Source organism: Mauremys mutica, chromosome 3 (assembly GCF_020497125.1).
Source record: "Mauremys mutica isolate MM-2020 ecotype Southern chromosome 3, ASM2049712v1, whole genome shotgun sequence".
NCBI lineage: Eukaryota > Metazoa > Chordata > Testudines > Geoemydidae > Mauremys > Mauremys mutica.
In genome coordinates, this window is record NC_059074.1 from 33,266,455 (window position 1) to 33,284,043 (window position 17,589).

The 17,589-nt window shown below is 42.2% G+C and overlaps 1 long non-coding RNA gene across 1 annotated transcript in view; it reads right to left on the bottom strand.

Annotated features, from left to right (window-relative positions):
• Positions 1 to 1,536: 1,536 nt before the first annotated feature.
• The window catches only part of LOC123365649, a 62,310-nt gene continuing 46,257 nt past the window's right edge, over positions 1,537 to 17,589 (bottom strand). The window contains exons 3-4 of the long non-coding RNA XR_006577678.1: positions 3,438 to 3,682; positions 1,537 to 1,788 (exon numbers count right to left, since the gene is read on the bottom strand). This is a non-coding gene — a long non-coding RNA (uncharacterized LOC123365649). The remainder of the gene's footprint in view (positions 1,789 to 3,437; positions 3,683 to 17,589) is intronic.

Consider the following 17,589-nt stretch of genomic DNA (forward strand, 5'->3'; position numbering starts at 1 on the left):
TAATGTCAGAAAAACTATGTTATAAAAATGAGTGTTTTGATTTTATATGAAACATATAACGAAGATAAATAACACAGGAAATCCTCTGACTTGTACTTTATGCAGGATTGGGCCAACTATGTGCAACACAGCTGAGCTACAATATAATTACAGCTGGTTTGAGTTCCCTGCCTTAGGAGTTTAAATTCTCAATCACCACATTGCATTACCATAGTTTTTTGCATTGAATTTCTTCACGCTGATGGTGAGGTAGGAGTTTTAGGGAAAACAATAGTAAACAAGCATTGAAATAGACACATTGTGCAATGGAAAATTCCAGTGAAAAGGAAATTATTATTTATTAAGTAGTTGTTCCGCACTGTGCAGGAGGCACTGGGAAGAGAGGGAGGCACGATGTCGGGGCATGCTCGGGGGAGGGGGCAGAACTGGGCAGGAAGAGATGAGGTGGGGCGGAGCAGGGGAAGAGCTTGGGGGAAAGGGTGGAGTGGGGGCAGGAAGAGGTGGAGTGGAGGTGGGGCCTGGGGCAGAGCGAGGGTTGACACCCCTGGGGCAAGGAGGAAGCCGGCGCCTGTGAGGGGAGTAGTGAAGAGGTGTCCTATAAAACAGGATGAGAGCGGAATCAATAGTGGGAAGATGTCAGATCCCCCAAGGGGTTCGTCTTATTTATCACCATAGAGCTGTGACTCAGCATGAAGCTGCTTGTGCTCTGCACCATATGGCTGGCACTGGAGCATGAGCAATAAGTATCACACTTTCAGTATTTCAATCTGTCCCTTCTGGAGTGAGCCCTGGCTGACTCAGGCCCTCCTGCAGCTGCAGCTCTCATAGTATTGCCTGAACAAGCCCTAGCAATCTCAATCAACCAATGCAGTTTATACACATCATACTCCAGCTCAAAGTCCAGATATCTTTGGGGCAGAAGGCAGGGGAGAAACTTGGCATAACAAGTATGTTTCAAAGGAGAGATTTGAATGCCGAGAGGGATGTTGATGCACAAGGAGATGGTGCTTTTATTTGATTGTTATCGTTGCCGAAGAGAGTCAAATCAAGTACTGCAAGCAGCTCAGGAAGGTGGGACCTACTGACAGAGTAGTTGCTGGGCCCTTTCTGTTGCTATCTTAAAGGAACAGGGAATTTAAAGACTGATAGGAAGGATGTAAGTCCCCCCCTTATTCTTAAGATGTCATCAGTAGGACCCCCTGATAGTATTTCTCCTGAGACTCTCTGGAGTGTACAGCGTGTTCTAGATCCCAAACCCCTCCCAGGGGATGTATTCTAAGCTGAATGTGTTCTAGCAGTAGTAGCTCCAGAAAATGCTGTCCTAATGAATGAGGAATATATGTTATTTATAGACATTTTGAAGCAGACCCTACTGCTGAAATAACTGCCTGAGAGAAAAGACACTGAATAGGCCCTGCATTTATTATGATCTGGTAACGTTTCTGCTGTCTAAAGTAATTAATATTTACTTGAATGCACATATATATATTTATTCAGAGAGATCCTGGAATCCATGATCTTTCAATATTTCATGCATAAAGGTGAACTGCCGAAGCAGTAATATAAACAGAGAGAAAGCCCTGATTTCTGGTCTAACTTCCTTTCAAACTATGTTGCAGGGGGCATTCAACACAGAAATAATTTTAAACTAACTTTTTGAAGTTCTCTGCACCTGCTGGTAAATCCTTATTACTTTGTGGTTGCCTGGACTCCTGTCATCATGACAGATGCAGTACATGTCCAGGAGTGTTTGGAAAGAGAGAAGCTCTGTAGTGCTTTGATTCTGCCCTATATGGAGAAAAAAGGAAACGTAAAAAGTTGATGTATCTATACATGTCATATATCGAGTACTTTTTATACTCTATACAGTCCTACTGGTAAGTTTGGCATGTGTCTCCATTCACGGAGCTCCCTATGTGAGTGATACAGTGCTACATGGTCATTTACATTCTAGCCAAATACTGTATGGTCATAGCTCAACCTATCAAACTTTTATATAGTTCTGTCTTGATGGGCAAAAAGGCTTTTTTTTTAGTTATATTAGCTTAATAGATAGAAAATCCCTGTCAAGATGCAGGCTAACACATTTGAAGCCATATTAACTCACTGTGTTTAGCCAAGACTTTCTGAAACAGGGCTTGGGTGGCCAGGCATCCCAGTGGTTAGATTGCCTGCTCTCAGCCCCCTGCTGGCTGAGTGGCCTCTGCCTTTAAGACTGAAGAGGGGTAGGGCCCTCCCTTTCCATCAGGTCCCAGCCCACAACCCTGTGTATGTCAACCCCTGAGCAGGGTGGTTGGTGTCCCTCTCAAAGGGGATTCAGAATCCATTGCCCTGGGCTATTTCCTACCAGTCCATTCGTCTTGGGGCCTGGCCCCTCTAGTTCAATCTATCAGGTGACTTGCTTCCTGTGTAGGGTTCCCTCTTGTGTCCGGGGAAGCACCTTGCTGGGGTCCCAGGTTCCTTTGAGCAGGGCAGCCACAAGCTGGTGAGGGCAAGCCCCACAATGTCTCTGGGGAGCACTCAGTCAGTTATCTCTGGTGCCAGGAGTTTTTTCACAGTCTAGGGAACCAGCACTTGCTTCTAAATAGCTGCCCTGGCTAGCAGGCCAGGGTTCAGTCCCTTCAGGCAGGGACACAGCTAGCTCCTGCCTCTTCACCAGTCAGCCCTAAACCCCTCTCCAGGCCTGACACTGACTGGTATAATGGGGCATGGCTAGCTGGGCCCAAAGGTTCTCCTTAACCCCTTCTGTGCTGGTGGGTAGTTCCCCTGCTTCACCATACTCCTCACTAGGAGCTGCAGTGAAGGAAGGGGGTTGTGAGAGTGGTTGAGACTGTCAGAGGTAGGATGCTTGGCAGTAAGCTATGGATGAGAGACTCCTGAGGCGAGAGCTCACGAGCAGCAGGGTTAATCACCGAGTTGTCATTTTCAGATTTGGTTTGCTATATTGGGGAAATGAAAAAAGAATAAAAGCCTGGTCAGAAGGGTCTGTGAGACTGTTTGTTTGGTGTGAATGTAATGAGAGCACCCTAAAAAGGGGAGGAATTGTTGGCTGGGCACCGCAGAGGCACCCTGGCCATAAGTGGGTGCACGGGTAATAAATCGTGTTTGTGGCTGACCCACCATGGGAAGTTGTCTAATATTATTTGGTTACAGGGATTCCAGAGACCTTGTTCTGAATTAGAGTAACCAAAACTATTAACTGTAGTCTCGGTTTATGCTACACAGTGAATGTGAGAAAGAACACACCACTCAAGCTATGTTCTACTTCTCAGAGTCCTCCATTGCACGCACCAGAGCCAGAACAAAACTGTATTTTCCCCCAGAATCTAGCAAATGTGAATGGTTGCAGGGAAGCAGGCTTGGTTTGTGGATTAATAGCTTAGTCGTCTCATGCTTTTAAGTCAACTAATGCCAGTGCCACACTCATACTTTCTTACCTGTCAATACTGTTAGAGGCGAGGGTTGATAACTTCTGCAGGAAGTTACTTAGACATATCTGTTCTTTGTCCTCTTTTGCAGGATCAGGATTCTGATATTTAGTGAAGCACAAAAGGGTTTGCACAATGCTTTGGTGTATCTAATCTAATGCCCTCAAAAATGCAATTGGTGGTGCATTTAAAATAAAATTCTGGTGCACAGCATAAGTTCCATGCAACTCGAAATGTAAGATTGTCCAGGCTGCCTGAAATATATTAAACATAGATTTCTTAACAATACCAAGCATTTTTTTTAAGCTTCACCCCTTATTGGCTTAGTGATTTCATTGCTCTTCCTGGAACATTACTCACAATGCTTTGGAATTTTTGATTCTATAAATCTATAGACTATTTCCATGACTATTGAGAGTTCTGTTCTCATATACACAGTACTGCCAAACACCATACACATGCAAAGAGTAGTTTTATTATGGATAGGGAGGGACACAGATTACCGCAGAAATACTGGAAAAACTTGTTCTATCCAGCAAACTGCTAGTGCAGTCAAAGGGAGAAAGCAGACACTCAGGCCTGGTCTACCCTTAAAGCTTAGGTCAATATAGCTATGTTGGTCAGGGTGTGAAAAATCCACCCTCTTGACCAGGGGTGCTAGAATAATTTTTATAGTGGGGGTGCTCAGAGTCATTGAACCAAACTTTAAACACTGTATAAACACCTCCAGCACCCTTAATTCCAGCACCTATGCTCCTGACCAACATAGCTATGCCAACCTAACCCCCATTGTAGATGCAGCAAGGTTGGCAGAAAAATGCTTCCATCAACCTAGCTATTGTCGCTTGTGGAGCTGGAGTTCCTACAGAGATGGAAAAAGCCCTTCTACCACTGTAGTCTGCATCTACACTATGGGGATACAGTGGCATAGCTATGGCGCCATAATTATGCTTCTGAAGTTCCCGTAGTATAGATATGGTCCTACCTACTGTCATACAGGGAAGTGTTGTTTCTACACTAATGGAAAAACCCTTCTGTAGAGAGGTTAGCTGGGGCTTCTCTCTCTCTGGGGCGGCGGGGACCCCCCGCCTCACTAAGTTTGCGAGGAGTCCTAGCAGGGAATTGGTCCGGCCACAGGAGTCTTCCTTCACGGCCTTTGTGAGGGCAAAAATAAACATAGTCGTAAGCCTAGGCCGTAGGTCAGGGTGAGGCAATGGTGAGTCAGGTGCTCAGGGCCTCAGGCAGCGGCTGAGCAATAACAGTATATACACAGTGAGCCCAAGCCCTAGGTCTGAAGGCCTGGGAGCGGGAGACACTGCCATCCACGAGTTGGGTGGCAGGGGGGACGCAGGCCCTCTCACTCCACTGCGTCCCAGCCCGGGGCCCTAGCAGCGGCAGAGGACCTGCTTCTGCATCAGTGGGGATACTGGCCACAACACACTGACATGGGTTCTGGCAGTGGCGCAGCCAGACTAGGCTCAGCTGCTCCCGGGCTACTTCCGAACTCCCCCTTTTGAGGTATCTGGGTCAGGGTGGTGTCCTCGGGGGGTCCAGCACCATGGGTTCTTCATAATAGCTGGACCTGGGGCAGGCTCGGCAACTCCTCTGGGTAGCTGGCCTCGGGCAGCCCAGCCAGCCCTTGGGTCTGCCGCAAGTCGCTGGGGGTCCCAACTGGGAGGTAGGCTGGACGTGTCTGGCCTCCCTGGTGGCTGCCCTCCTAGTGAACTCTGGGGTTGGGCCTTTATACTTCCTGTGCCACACCTGACCCTCTGGAGGGCAGGCTCAGGGCTTCCTGGCTCCGCCCACTCTGGTGTCCAGAAGGGCTCGTCTCTCTCTGGTGCGGTGGGGATCCCCACCGCCTCACTACAACTTCCTACATTGTAGGCTGCATCTACACTACAGCAATGCAGCTAGGATGGCATAGTCCCCATAGCGTAGGCATACCTTCACCTCAGTGAGTTTTAATTAACCTGGCAACAACAGCTTTATATTATGCTATAATCACAACATTAAGTATAAATCCACTTCATCTGCTATTTCCATCAGTGACCTCAACTCTCTCCCAGACACACATTTTCAAAATTTCAAAACAAGTATATGTCCCCATTTCCTACTCTTGAGACTTTAATCAGGTCAACAAGGTGAATCTGCTCTATGATCTTTTTTTTAACTTGCTTTGGTGCCCCAGATTTAGAGAGTGAGGTCACTTCTGGTTCTATTTGGGTGTCCAGGTGGATGTTAAAGAGCCTATTTCACTTTTTCAAGAAGCTTAGAAGAAAATCCGATTGTCCTTTCCAAAAAACAATTAGGTAAATAAGATAGCTTTTATTTTATCAACTGCAGAGAGGAGCAGACATGATGTGCTCTGGGGATGAATCACTATGAACACATAAAGCTGCCTGTTGCCAAAATTTGTTTAAATTTGAACTGATTAGATTGCCAGATTTTGTGGCGGTGTCATGTTGAATGATGGCTTAAAGAGAACCGTCCACATCAAAGGTCACTAAAGTACTATTAGTAATATGTTAACCTTATGCACTGATGCCAACTCTTGTGATTTTTATCTTGAGACTCCTGACAGGTGTTCTTCTTGACCCCAGAGCCTGGAGGTAAGTGATTATGTAAGAAAAAAATGATGGCTGAGATTTAAAAAAAAGCTACTAGCCTTCCTGGTTATGAAGAAATCTTGAAAATATGACTGGAGTGCACCCTAAAGTTTCAAAATCCACAAGGCAAATTAAAGTAACCCCCATCACCACCAGATAAAGAAACAGATCTTAAGATGGTCAAAGAAAACTTAGTTTGATAGCATCCTGTCTGGCAAGAAATCACTTATCAATGGTTGTGGTCGTAATACCCTCATTTCTGTATTGTGTTATCTTTATGGCCCCCACTTTTCTATTGTTAACCTGTCTGGTTCTCTAATTGTTTCTGTTTGCTGTATAATTAATTTTGCTAGATATAAGTTAATTAGGGTAGTGAAATATAATTGGTTAGAGAATTATGTTACAATATGTTAGGATTGGTTAGTTAAATTTCAGTAAAATAATTGGTTATGGTATAGCTAAGTATATTACTATATAGAGTGGAAACAGGAAGTGGAAGGGAAATTGGAATCATGCTTGCTAAGGGGGGCGGGAATGGGAATAGGGAATGGGGAACAGGGACATAGGTAAGGCTCTGCGGCATCTGAGCTGGGAAGGGGGACATGGGGTAAATGCTCTGCGCCATCAGAGCTGGGAACGGAACACTGGGGAACAGACTCTATCGGCGTATAGAGATAAGCTCGACTGGTGTGAAGGGCTTCGGAATACGCTTGCTTAAAAACTAACCCCAATAAACATTGCATTGTTTGCACTTCGAACTTCTGGTCTTTTGCTGCTTGCTGTTTGCATGACAAGAACCAGGGGAGAGGGTGAAGGGAAAGCCTCTAACACCATGATTTTGGGGGCCTGATTCATGATTTTTGAATGCTTAGGGTTGGTAATATTGCTTGTTTGTCCTGCATTCCCCAAAAACGTAAAGCTCCCATTGAAGTTAAATAGGAGTTCTGGATGAGCCAGGAATAAAGGATTAGGCCCTTAATCCTCACAACATACTGTATGAGTTGTTATCCCAAGCAGAGAGGATAAGTGATTGCTCAAGGCGAAACAAAACAGTGGCATAAAGAGGATGAAAGGTCAGCTCCCCACTCAGCTCTCAATTGACTAGACCAGTAGATCTCTAACTCTGATCCATGGACCACTGCGAGTCTGTGGAAAAGGGGGCTGCTGACATGATGCTGGCCACCCTACTTGTTTCTTGCTGCTAAATCATCTTAAAAACAGCTAGAATACATAAAGCGTTTTCTTAATATTATTTTCCATTTAAAACAATTTTTATCATTGCCACATTGATGTTACGCAGTTGGTACTAGGAAGGGAGATAGTGCAATTGTAAATGGAAGGGAAATTATCTACAATACCATCTCTGTTAGGATGTGCTCCACACTATGAAAAAATTGAGAACTGCTAAAGCAGGCCTTGCTGCTTCTCAACCGAGTTTTTTGATTGAATTATTTTAATTGTGCCCCAAATCATCCTTTGATTGCAAAATCATCAAATAGTCTTGGACATATTCATCAATTTAAATAAATACCATGCAGTGAATGTTTGGCGGGGGAAGGGGGAGTTTGGTTTTTTGTTTTGGGTTTGTTTGGTTTTTTGGGTGGATTTTATTACAATTCCATTTCCTGTGCAGGGTTTAATCTGCAGATGCATATTAGGGGCATTTTCAATTTCTGATTGTGAATCTCTGTAGGATTCTGAACAATGGTGGATTCTGGACAGGACATTGCTTTGAGATGGAATTGGATTGCTAAAAGTGCCACTACCAGCTGCTGGGCCTTAAGCTCTTACTGATTCTTAAATAGTTTTTTTTTATCATAGTTTTCTCAGTGGAAGAATAAAACTGGATGCAGTGTCTTGAGAGGTATGGCACAATTCATCATTTAATTGCAGAGATGCAATGGACTTAAATATATCTTTAAAAATTCTACATACATGTGGGTGCACAATCCTGTAGCCCTCACTATTGTTTTAAATTAAAGTTTTTTATCCTGTTGAGAGGTTAGTTATGTGATTAGGACTATAGGATCAGATCAGACCCATACTTTTTGGTAGTTTCATGACCTCTGGATTTAAGTGGAGGAGGAGGGCATAACAGGCACTTCAGAGTGGCGATGTTCATTCACTGGTTTACTTGGGCTGACATTCAGCTCTGTTAAAATGCTCTTTTGAGACCAAGTCCCTCAGCAGGGATCCAGTTCTGGAAGTGCTATTGACCTCAGTGGCAGTTAAGAGCCCTCATCATAAGCCAAAACACTCCTTGAAACTTTTCAGGATTACACCACTATATAGCACAAAATAGTGATTGGACAGGGGTGGGGGGCATCTCTCTTCAAATTGGCTTTCTCTGAGAGTACAGAACCTGCAAGGCCTACGCCTATGGCAACAGGACCATTATTGCTTCAGATAAATAAGAGGATATTGGTTTTCTATCAGATAGTAAACTTTAGGGTCCATAGGTATTATAAAAAACATCGTCCGCAGAGTAACCCTATTGGTTTCAGACGAGTTACATCTGGGAAGAGTTTTGCCTTGCCTAACCATGGTTCACACACGGTTACTGTCTCAGTGCTGCATTAAACACTGGCTGAACTATAATTTTCCTCACTACATTCTGTATTCAAATTGGCTTCAGATCAGATAAGTTCCTTGTTTTCTCCTTTTTACCATTCCTTTAGCTCACTTATTATTATGTAGCTGCTCGCTTGAAGCACTTGGAATTTAAATGGATGTTTTCATAATTTAGGACTAAAATATCTGTAATCATTTGAAATATTGCAGGCTATTGATGGATTTATTTTAATATATGCAGCACAAATAGTGCCGTTAACTAACACAGAAAGCTTTCTTTATTGTTCCTTTAAATAGAACAGTTTAATTCTGAATTCCATGGTAGATACAGAAATGGAAAATTGATTAGACTCTTCCTGTTGGTATGCATACTTCCACCATTTCATGTTCTCTGTATGTATAAATATCTCCTGTCTGTGTGTTCCATTCTATGCATCCGAAGAAGTGAGCTGTAGCTCACGAAAGCTCATGCTTCAATAAATTTGTTAGTCTTTAAGGTGCCACAAGTACTCCTGTTCTTTTTGCGGATACAGACTAACACGGCTGCTACTCTGAAACCTGAACTTGGACAATAAACCAAAAGATGGACATGGTTAATGTTACTGCTGGGATGCACTTAAAGCCAAAGCTCATGGGAAAGCAGAGTGGTTGCACAAATACAATCTTCAAGTCATCAATTAATTATCATTGGAAAGCCTTTTTACCAAACTCTTTATATTGATGAATGCATAAACATTCTTAAGCTGGCAGTGATGGTGATGCACTGGCAGGCTTTTCCCTTATCATGGATTCAACTCCTGTATGGGAGAGCAGACTTATCCTAACTTCTTAAAATAGAAATCCTGAAAGCATTAAATTTGGTGCCCCTTTGTTAACCTAATTTTCTGTGGTGGAAAAAACTTATATAAATGTAGAGAAAACACATTTCAAAGAAAATCTGGAGATTTTATTCATTTTATTTCATTAAGAGTTCCTGAAATAAAACAAAAGCTAAAGTGTCCCAGGAAACAAATAACTATTTTTGGTGAGATTCCTACATACACATTGCACAGAAAAATAATTGGCAATTCTAATTGTCCTTGTAATGACTAAGGCCCCAAAATTATGAATTGTTACTATTTAAGAATTGTCCCGGCATCAATGTCTTCTAGAACAGGTATAGGACAGAGAGCGGAGAGAATAAAAAATTCAAAATCTAGCAGCAAGCTTTCATCAGACTTTCCAAATAGTCTGAGGAACTCATAGTTTCTGAAGCCTTGAGTGCAGCTGAAGACACTTCCCTTTTTCCCTGCATGCGAATGAATGAATGGAAATGTAGGTTTCCAATATTAAGATACCATATTATGTTGCCAGATACAGTAGTGGGGAAAAATAGGAACCACATTGTAGCAATCATATGTATAAAAGGGAAGTCAATTATAAGTTATACAGCATTGGGCAAAATATTGTAAACCTTTTACCTAAAGGGCAATCCTTAAGGAAAGAAAGGGGTTGCATTCATATTGATTTATTTTAGTTTAGTGATAAAGTGAAGAAATGAGGCTAATGTTTGCAATCAAGTATTCTTATGTTATTAGTGAAATACATCTGTGCTGAAAGAGGCAATAAATAAAAGGGATTGAAACCAAATAGTATGTTATAAGGACACTTGATCCCAGAGTGCAATAATCAGAAATGCAACTATTTGATCAAGAAGGCACAGACTCAGCTCAGCCATACATACAAAGGCCCCACCATTGTTGCTAAAATAAGGAGTCAGTAATGGAAGATTTATACTGCTATTCCAACCCACTGGAGAACAACCATTTTTGAAGTGACTTTGCATTGTATAATGGACTATTATAACAAGTTTAAAGAGCATCAAAGAACATGGAGGAACTTTGTATAAACTATGTGAACTTTAAATGGGACATTTCAGCAACTACTAGTGTGTTGAAGGAGAAACTGCAATTTGAGCAATCAAAAACAACGAGTGGCACCTTAAAGACTAACAGATTTATTTCTACTTCTTCAGATGCATGGAGTGAAAATTACAAATGCAGGCATAAATATACTGACACATGAAGAGAAGGGAGTTACCTTACAAGTGGAGAACCAGCATTAACAAGGCCAATTCAGTCAGGGTGGATGTGGATTTTTTTTGTTATTTTGTCTTATTCATTCCTCTCCCCTGTCATATGCTCAGATTCTGCCTGGGGGTGGGGGGGGGAGAGGAAGGGTGGGAGTGCAGGTGTTGCTGAGCAAGTCTACCCTGCACTCACCCAGCAATGGCAGCTCCTTTCCTGTGAGTCTGTGCCTGGGTCCCCACTCTGGGCATTGCGACCTGGCACACAGGTTCACAACATCACTTAGGTTTGGACAAGCCACCCTCCAGTCATGATGACTGAGGGGTAGCCAGGCCACAACTGAGTGAGCAGCGCTGTAACCCTGTGTGCAGGGTTGCAATGCCATTCACTCCAATTTGACCCAGCTGCGCCTCTCACTCCTCACAATCATGACGTTGGAGGGATGGCTGGACCAAAACTGAGTGGTGCTGCAACCCCGTGCTCCATGCCTGGAGCAGGGAGCCAGGCTCAGTCTCACAGGACAGGAGCTGCTGCTGCAGAGTAACTTTTTCATTTTTGTTCATTTTATACATTGTTTTTCATGTTATTTTGAATTTGCAAAAAACACAGTTCTACTTATGCTTTAGCTTTGGATTGTTTTTCCTCTGTGTTAGCAACACTGGAGTTGATAACCATTTGGCATAAATGAGGTCCTATTCTGAGGGAGCCAGTAAAAAATCTAAACAAAATTACCTTTCAAGAATAGCGATTGAGTAGAAATGTAGTTTTCTATTGTGGTTGTGATTTTTGATTCTGAAAACCTGGTTGATTATCATATCATTTTTAGTTTGTTAGCAAAATCATAGGTAATATTATTTTTTTTCTTTCTTGTAACCTATGCTATTAGTTGCTGTTAAGGATAGTTAATAAAACTATAAAATTAAATTCAACTCTTGAGTCTATTTGCTTTAGCTAATCAATCAAAACTCAAAGAACCCTAAGAAAGGTGGTATACGTAATCAGTTAATCAGTTTGCTTAACTACGTTTTGTTTTATGCTCTATCTTTCTTACATCCTCTGGCTAAGAAGGCTCAGCCATTACTCTTCACAAAGGGTACGTCTACACTACCCGCCAGATTGGCGGGTTGCAATCCATCTATTGGGGATTGATTTATCGCATGTAGTGTAGATGCAATAAATCGATCCCTGATCGCTCTCCCGTCGACTGCTGAACTCCAGCAGTGTGAGAGGCGGAAGCAAAGTCGATGGGGGAGCCGCTGCCGTCGATCCAGTGCCACGAGGACGCAAAGTAAGTCATTTAAATTCAATCTAAGATACATCGACTTAGCTATGCTATTCTCGTAGCTGAAGTTGCGTATCTTAGATTGATTCCCCCCCACCCACTGACAGTGTAGACCAGGCCTTATTCTCCAAACAACTTTTCATCAGACTGTCACTTTGGCCTGGTCTACACTGGGGGGGAGGGGGCGGGATTGGTCTAAGATACGCAACTGTAGCTGAAGTCGATGTATCTTAGATTGAATTAAAATTACTTACTTTGCATTCTCGCAGCACTGGATCAATGGCCGCGGCTCCCCCGTCGACTTTGCTTCCGCCTCTCGCACTGCTGGAGTTCAGCAGTCAATGGGAGAGCGATCGGGGATCGATTTATCGCATCTACACTACATGCGATAAATTGATCCCCACTAGTGTTGTGTAGACATACCCTTTGATTCTGTCCTTTTCCAAACTGCCCTGGAAGTGACCCCTTGAACATAAGCCATTCCCTACATAGGTACAGTTACTATTGCATCATTATTATTAAACTGATAAAAGGACATATTTTGTACACAATGCATAATTAACTTGTGGCAGTGAATTCCACAGGTTATCATTGGGGCCAGGTGCCTAGTAGGATTCAAAAAAGGATTCGATTTTTATATGGATAAGGAGAGCTTCTACTGCCATGATAAAAATTATAAAGTGATGTAAACCCTCAGACTAACTGACAGAGGGGCTGGAGGAAGAGAAAATGTCCATGTATATGTTTAGTTCAAGGTTCTCAAAGTTCTGTACCTCACACAGCAGAGGCTGAAACACTAACAGCAGATGGTTATTGAAGGAAGAATTTGCTCTTCATTCCTTTCTTATTTTAAATCCTGCTGCTGCATCACACGTATGCAGACTTCATGTCTTGTGCCTTGTTGACCTTTGGTCTCGATGGTCTTAGCCTCCTCTGACAGCTTTTAATGGAAAAGAAACCATTTGTCACAGGTCAGGAAGTCTTTCTTGGCCAGCACATGTTAGTTATCTGCTAGATAAATCTGGAGAGTAGTTGAAGAGGATAGCCAGGAGATCCAGGCACTTCCTTCTCTTAACCTCTTGTGAACTGCTGATAAGTAAGAGGACCTGGAACAAGTTGTGTGTAAAGATACTCAATGCCCTTCTGTGGGACTCTTTTTTCCCCTTGGATTATTTATAGTCTCAATTTCACTGACATCCCAGCAGCAGATGCCTTCCACAGAATTCAGCTGGAGGAGACACTACTGTGCCAATCAAAGAGGTTGGAAGAGACAATCAGATGGTCACAGCCAGGCACCATAATGCTCAATTACTATATATATCATGGGTAGGTAACCTATGGCACGCGTGCCGAAGGCGGCACATGAGCTGATTTTCAGTGGCACTCACACTGCCCAGGTCCTGGCCAACGCTCTGCATTTTAATTTAATTTTAAATGAAGCTTCTTAAACATTTTAAAAACCTTATTTACTTTACATACAACAATAGTTTAGTTATATATTATAGACTTATAGAAAGAGACCTTCTAAAACGTTAAAATGCATTACTGGCACACGAAACCTTAAATTAGAGTGAATAAATGAAGACTCGGCACACCACTTTTGAAAGGTTGCCGACCCCTGATATATATTTGTTGGTTCTTCAGAAGGGCTAATTTCCCAAAACTGCACAAATTTAAGAGTGAGATTGATTTTGGAGGGAAAATTTAGATGGAAAAATATGAATGTAAATGGGAAGTTCTTTAAGAAGAGTTTATTAGGTAGCCAAAAAGACGCTATTCTACAATCAAGAAAGATGACAACTTTGGCTAAAAACCCATCCTGTTTCAGTGGCAACGTGAAGGCAGCAATTAGAAATAAAAAAGCAACATGTAACAAATGGAAAAGGGGAAATAAATGGCAATCAAAATAAATTAGAAATGATAAAGTGTAGAAAATTCTTAAGGGAATCTAAAGACATCAGGCACGATCCATGGCTGGTAGGGCTAAGGACAGTCTCTAGGAGCTTTTACACTATATTAGGAAAAAAAGAAATCTTGATAATTGTATAGGCTCATTAGATGGAGATGGTAAAACTGTTAATGATGCAGAAAAGACAGACATGTTCAATAAATATTTCTGTATTTGGAAAGAAGGAGGCTGATGTGCTTGCATCACATGAGGCTTATGAAGCACTTTCCAGTCCATTAATAACTAAAGAGGATGTTAAACAATGTCTACTAAAGAAAAACATTTTTAAATCAGCAGGCCAGTATAACTTGCACCCAAGAGTCCTAAAAGAGCTGGCTGAGGAGATATGTGACCCACTGGTGTTAATTTACAATAAATCTTGGAATAGTGGAGAAATTCCAGAAGACCGTGCTGATCTTCAAAAAATGCAAATGGGATGACCTCAGTAACTATAGGTTGGTTAAGTTGACATCAATCCTAGGCAAAATAATGGAAATGCTGATACAGGATTCAACTGATAAAGAATTAAAGGACTGGAATATAATTAATGCCTGTAAACAAGGCTTTGAGACTACAAGGTTGATAAAGGTAAATGTAATAGACCTTTGTTAGTCATTTGACTTAGTATCATACAACATTCTGGCTTTAAAAAAAATCAGCGCTGGAACTTATGTTCTAATGAAACACAGATTACTGGGCTCAATAGAGGGACAACTGGGTTAAATTCTAAGGTCTGTGATATACAGACTGGATGAATGGTCCTTTCTGGTCTTAAACTTTATGAATATTGTAATAAGCCATCAGATGGCGCATAAGTGTAAGCAGCCAAGTCCTGGAAGATCAATGGCCAAAAAAGGCAAGAAGCCAGAGGATTTCAGGACAGTTGGGAGGAGCCAGGGAAGACATGAATGCCACCTTGGCAGAAATGTGTGTGTGTGGGGGGGTCCTCACTGGAAGGAAAAAGGACTATGTTGCTTTGGATGTGGGGCTACCTGAGCCTGGGGAACAGGACTGTGATGGACACTGATAGAATGGGGCTGGTGGTGAACACTTTGGATTCAGACTTATGTGTCCCCCAAGGGAAGGTGAAGGCTGAGAAGCAATGTACCCAACTAGGCTAGTAGTCTATACTGAGCAGCTACCTCATCAGGCTAGGGCATCCCCATTCTCTTTGCACTACTGGTAGGATTAGAGGCTTCCAGTAGTGAGGAAGGGTTTGGGCCACCTCCGGAGGTGGGGGAAGGGATTGTGCTATAGTTTCATTGTTCCTGAATTCCCTTAAGACCCCTATCCCCTTACGGCCTGTTGGCTGGTATCATTCCCTTGCCTAATATTCTTTTATATAAATGGTCTCAGAACTCCTGTGTGTGCAATTGAGTCTTTGCATCAGGGGCTTCTGGATCCATGTAAGCAAATGGGGTCTATGCCAGATCTGAAGAAAAATAGCTGCAGGCTTATTACCTTAAGACATCTACCAGCACCTATGTCCAGTGCGGAGGTGGTAGTGGTGGTGGTGGGAGGTTAGTACAATATCTTTACAATCAGAGGGGTAGCCATGTTAGTCTGGATCTGTAAAAAGCGACAAAGAGTCCTGTGGCACTTTATAGACTAACAGACGTATTGGAGCATAAGCTTTTGTGGGTGAATACACATCCGACGAAGTGGGTATTCACCCACGAAAGCTTATGCTCCAATATGTCTGTTAGTCTATAAGGTGCCACAGGACTCTTTGTATCTCTATAATGTGTTTATCACATTGTTTATTGCAGGATGAATGGAAATTGGGCCCCTTATGGCATTAATTAGTAACACTGGTTTTCTTTGATTCACAATACAATCAGACACTATGCTCTTCTATAGGAGGTGTTTTGCTTTATAGTTCCAGTGACATTGATCACAGAAGTAGCAGCATCCTCCCCACTAATTTAATTGTTAAATAATCTAGAGAGTAGGTGGAAATGGCAAAAACTGAAGTGGGTGTGACCATTACTTCCTTCTTTGTTATTTTACATTTCAAGGGTTTGTTCCTGCCTCAGGCAGCTGGCTAAGAAGAGCTGTAGCTGCAGGAGCTGTTGCACACACAAATCTCACCCACCTTTGCTTGCTTACCTTCACAAAGACCTTTTTTAAAGGGTTAATTTGGATTTTGAATAGGAAAAATGCATGGGGAGTGATTGTAACAAGCTCCCACACTTGAATCCAACTTAATTTAATCCAGAGAGTTTCATGTGTACATAGGATGGACCACTAAAGTTCTACAATTCCTTGCTTAGCTCCAAGTTTAAAGCCATAAAGTTTACCCTGAATTCTTCAGGGCCTACGGGAAGTGGTTTGCTAAGGGTTTGTCCCTCTTAGTCTCTAGATTCCCCTTCCCCAAGATGAGTCTGGATCTTGGGAGATCCACAGGAGGCAAAATGCCTGTTGTGTCTGTTCTGCCAACTGTCCCTACAAGTTCCTGTCAGTCTCTGTAGAACTGATGCATCTTAAGATCTCCTCTCATCATGGCTGCCCCATTACTCCCCTGTTAAGTGGTATTTTACATAGCATGAACAAGCCCCCACAAATCTCCACTGAAGAGGGATTTTACAGTGTGGACATCTCCTTTCCATTCATGATCACAGAGACCAGCTCCATCAATGATAAATAACATCCCTATGACTACCAGAGTAATTGCTTACATGAAAAAGTAATATTAGGAACCCGTTATGTATTTTCATTGTCTTCTTTTAATGAAATTTGTTGCTGGAAACAAGCAGGAAAGCACTGTGTCCAGCAGCTTTCTGTAGACCAGCAGCAAATGCTCCATCAATGACAGATTGGAAACCACCAATCTATCCTGCATTCAGCACCATGGTACCTAGGAACTTAAAAACAGTTACATAAGGTCAGATAGGCTAAACACTTTTGATGGCTGGGGATCTTTCCCTCTGTTTTCTCACCATCTTCTGTTCACTTAATTACTCTTTCTGGGAAGCAATTATTATGGTAAAGCTATGGTGAAAAGATGAGTTTTATGTTTTTGACCTGAAGATGAGATTTACGGTCGTTCTAATCTGTTATGAAAACAAGTTCCATAACAGTGGCCCAGCCACAAGAGAGATCTGTCTCCTGCTCCTACAAATTTTACCTTCGTTATTGAGATGTTCCAGACCCTGCTCACTGAGAGCAAAACCTTGAACACAATCTAATATTTGATGGGGAGCCTGAGGTTGTCAGATATAGAATAGAAATTACCTAAACTTTGTGATACCAATATTTATTTATTTCTAAACAGTTTCTGAACACCTTTCTGACCAAATTGTGTCCCTTTCTAGAACTTTTTAGAAATATAAGAGTTAAGAGGATCTGGAGTTAAGAACTTTTAAAAAATATGACCAAGTTCTACCATTCCTCAACTAACCCTTAGTACAATCAGGAGAGTTGTATTGAAGAATCTGATCAGATGCTGGGGTGTGATGGGATCATTGTTGTGTAGCTCTGTGCTCTATTTTCACATGTACTATAAGTGTATTAATAAAAACAAACTCAATTACTAGAATTTACTGTTAATCATCTTGTATATATTAACGGGGTGGCCTTGGCCTTTAAAGAATAAGGAGGCTTGGAGCCAGCCAACCCTTTTCCAAGGACATGGCCAGTTTAAGGAAGATGTGTTAAAGGAGCAGCAGACATATTGATGAATGAAGAC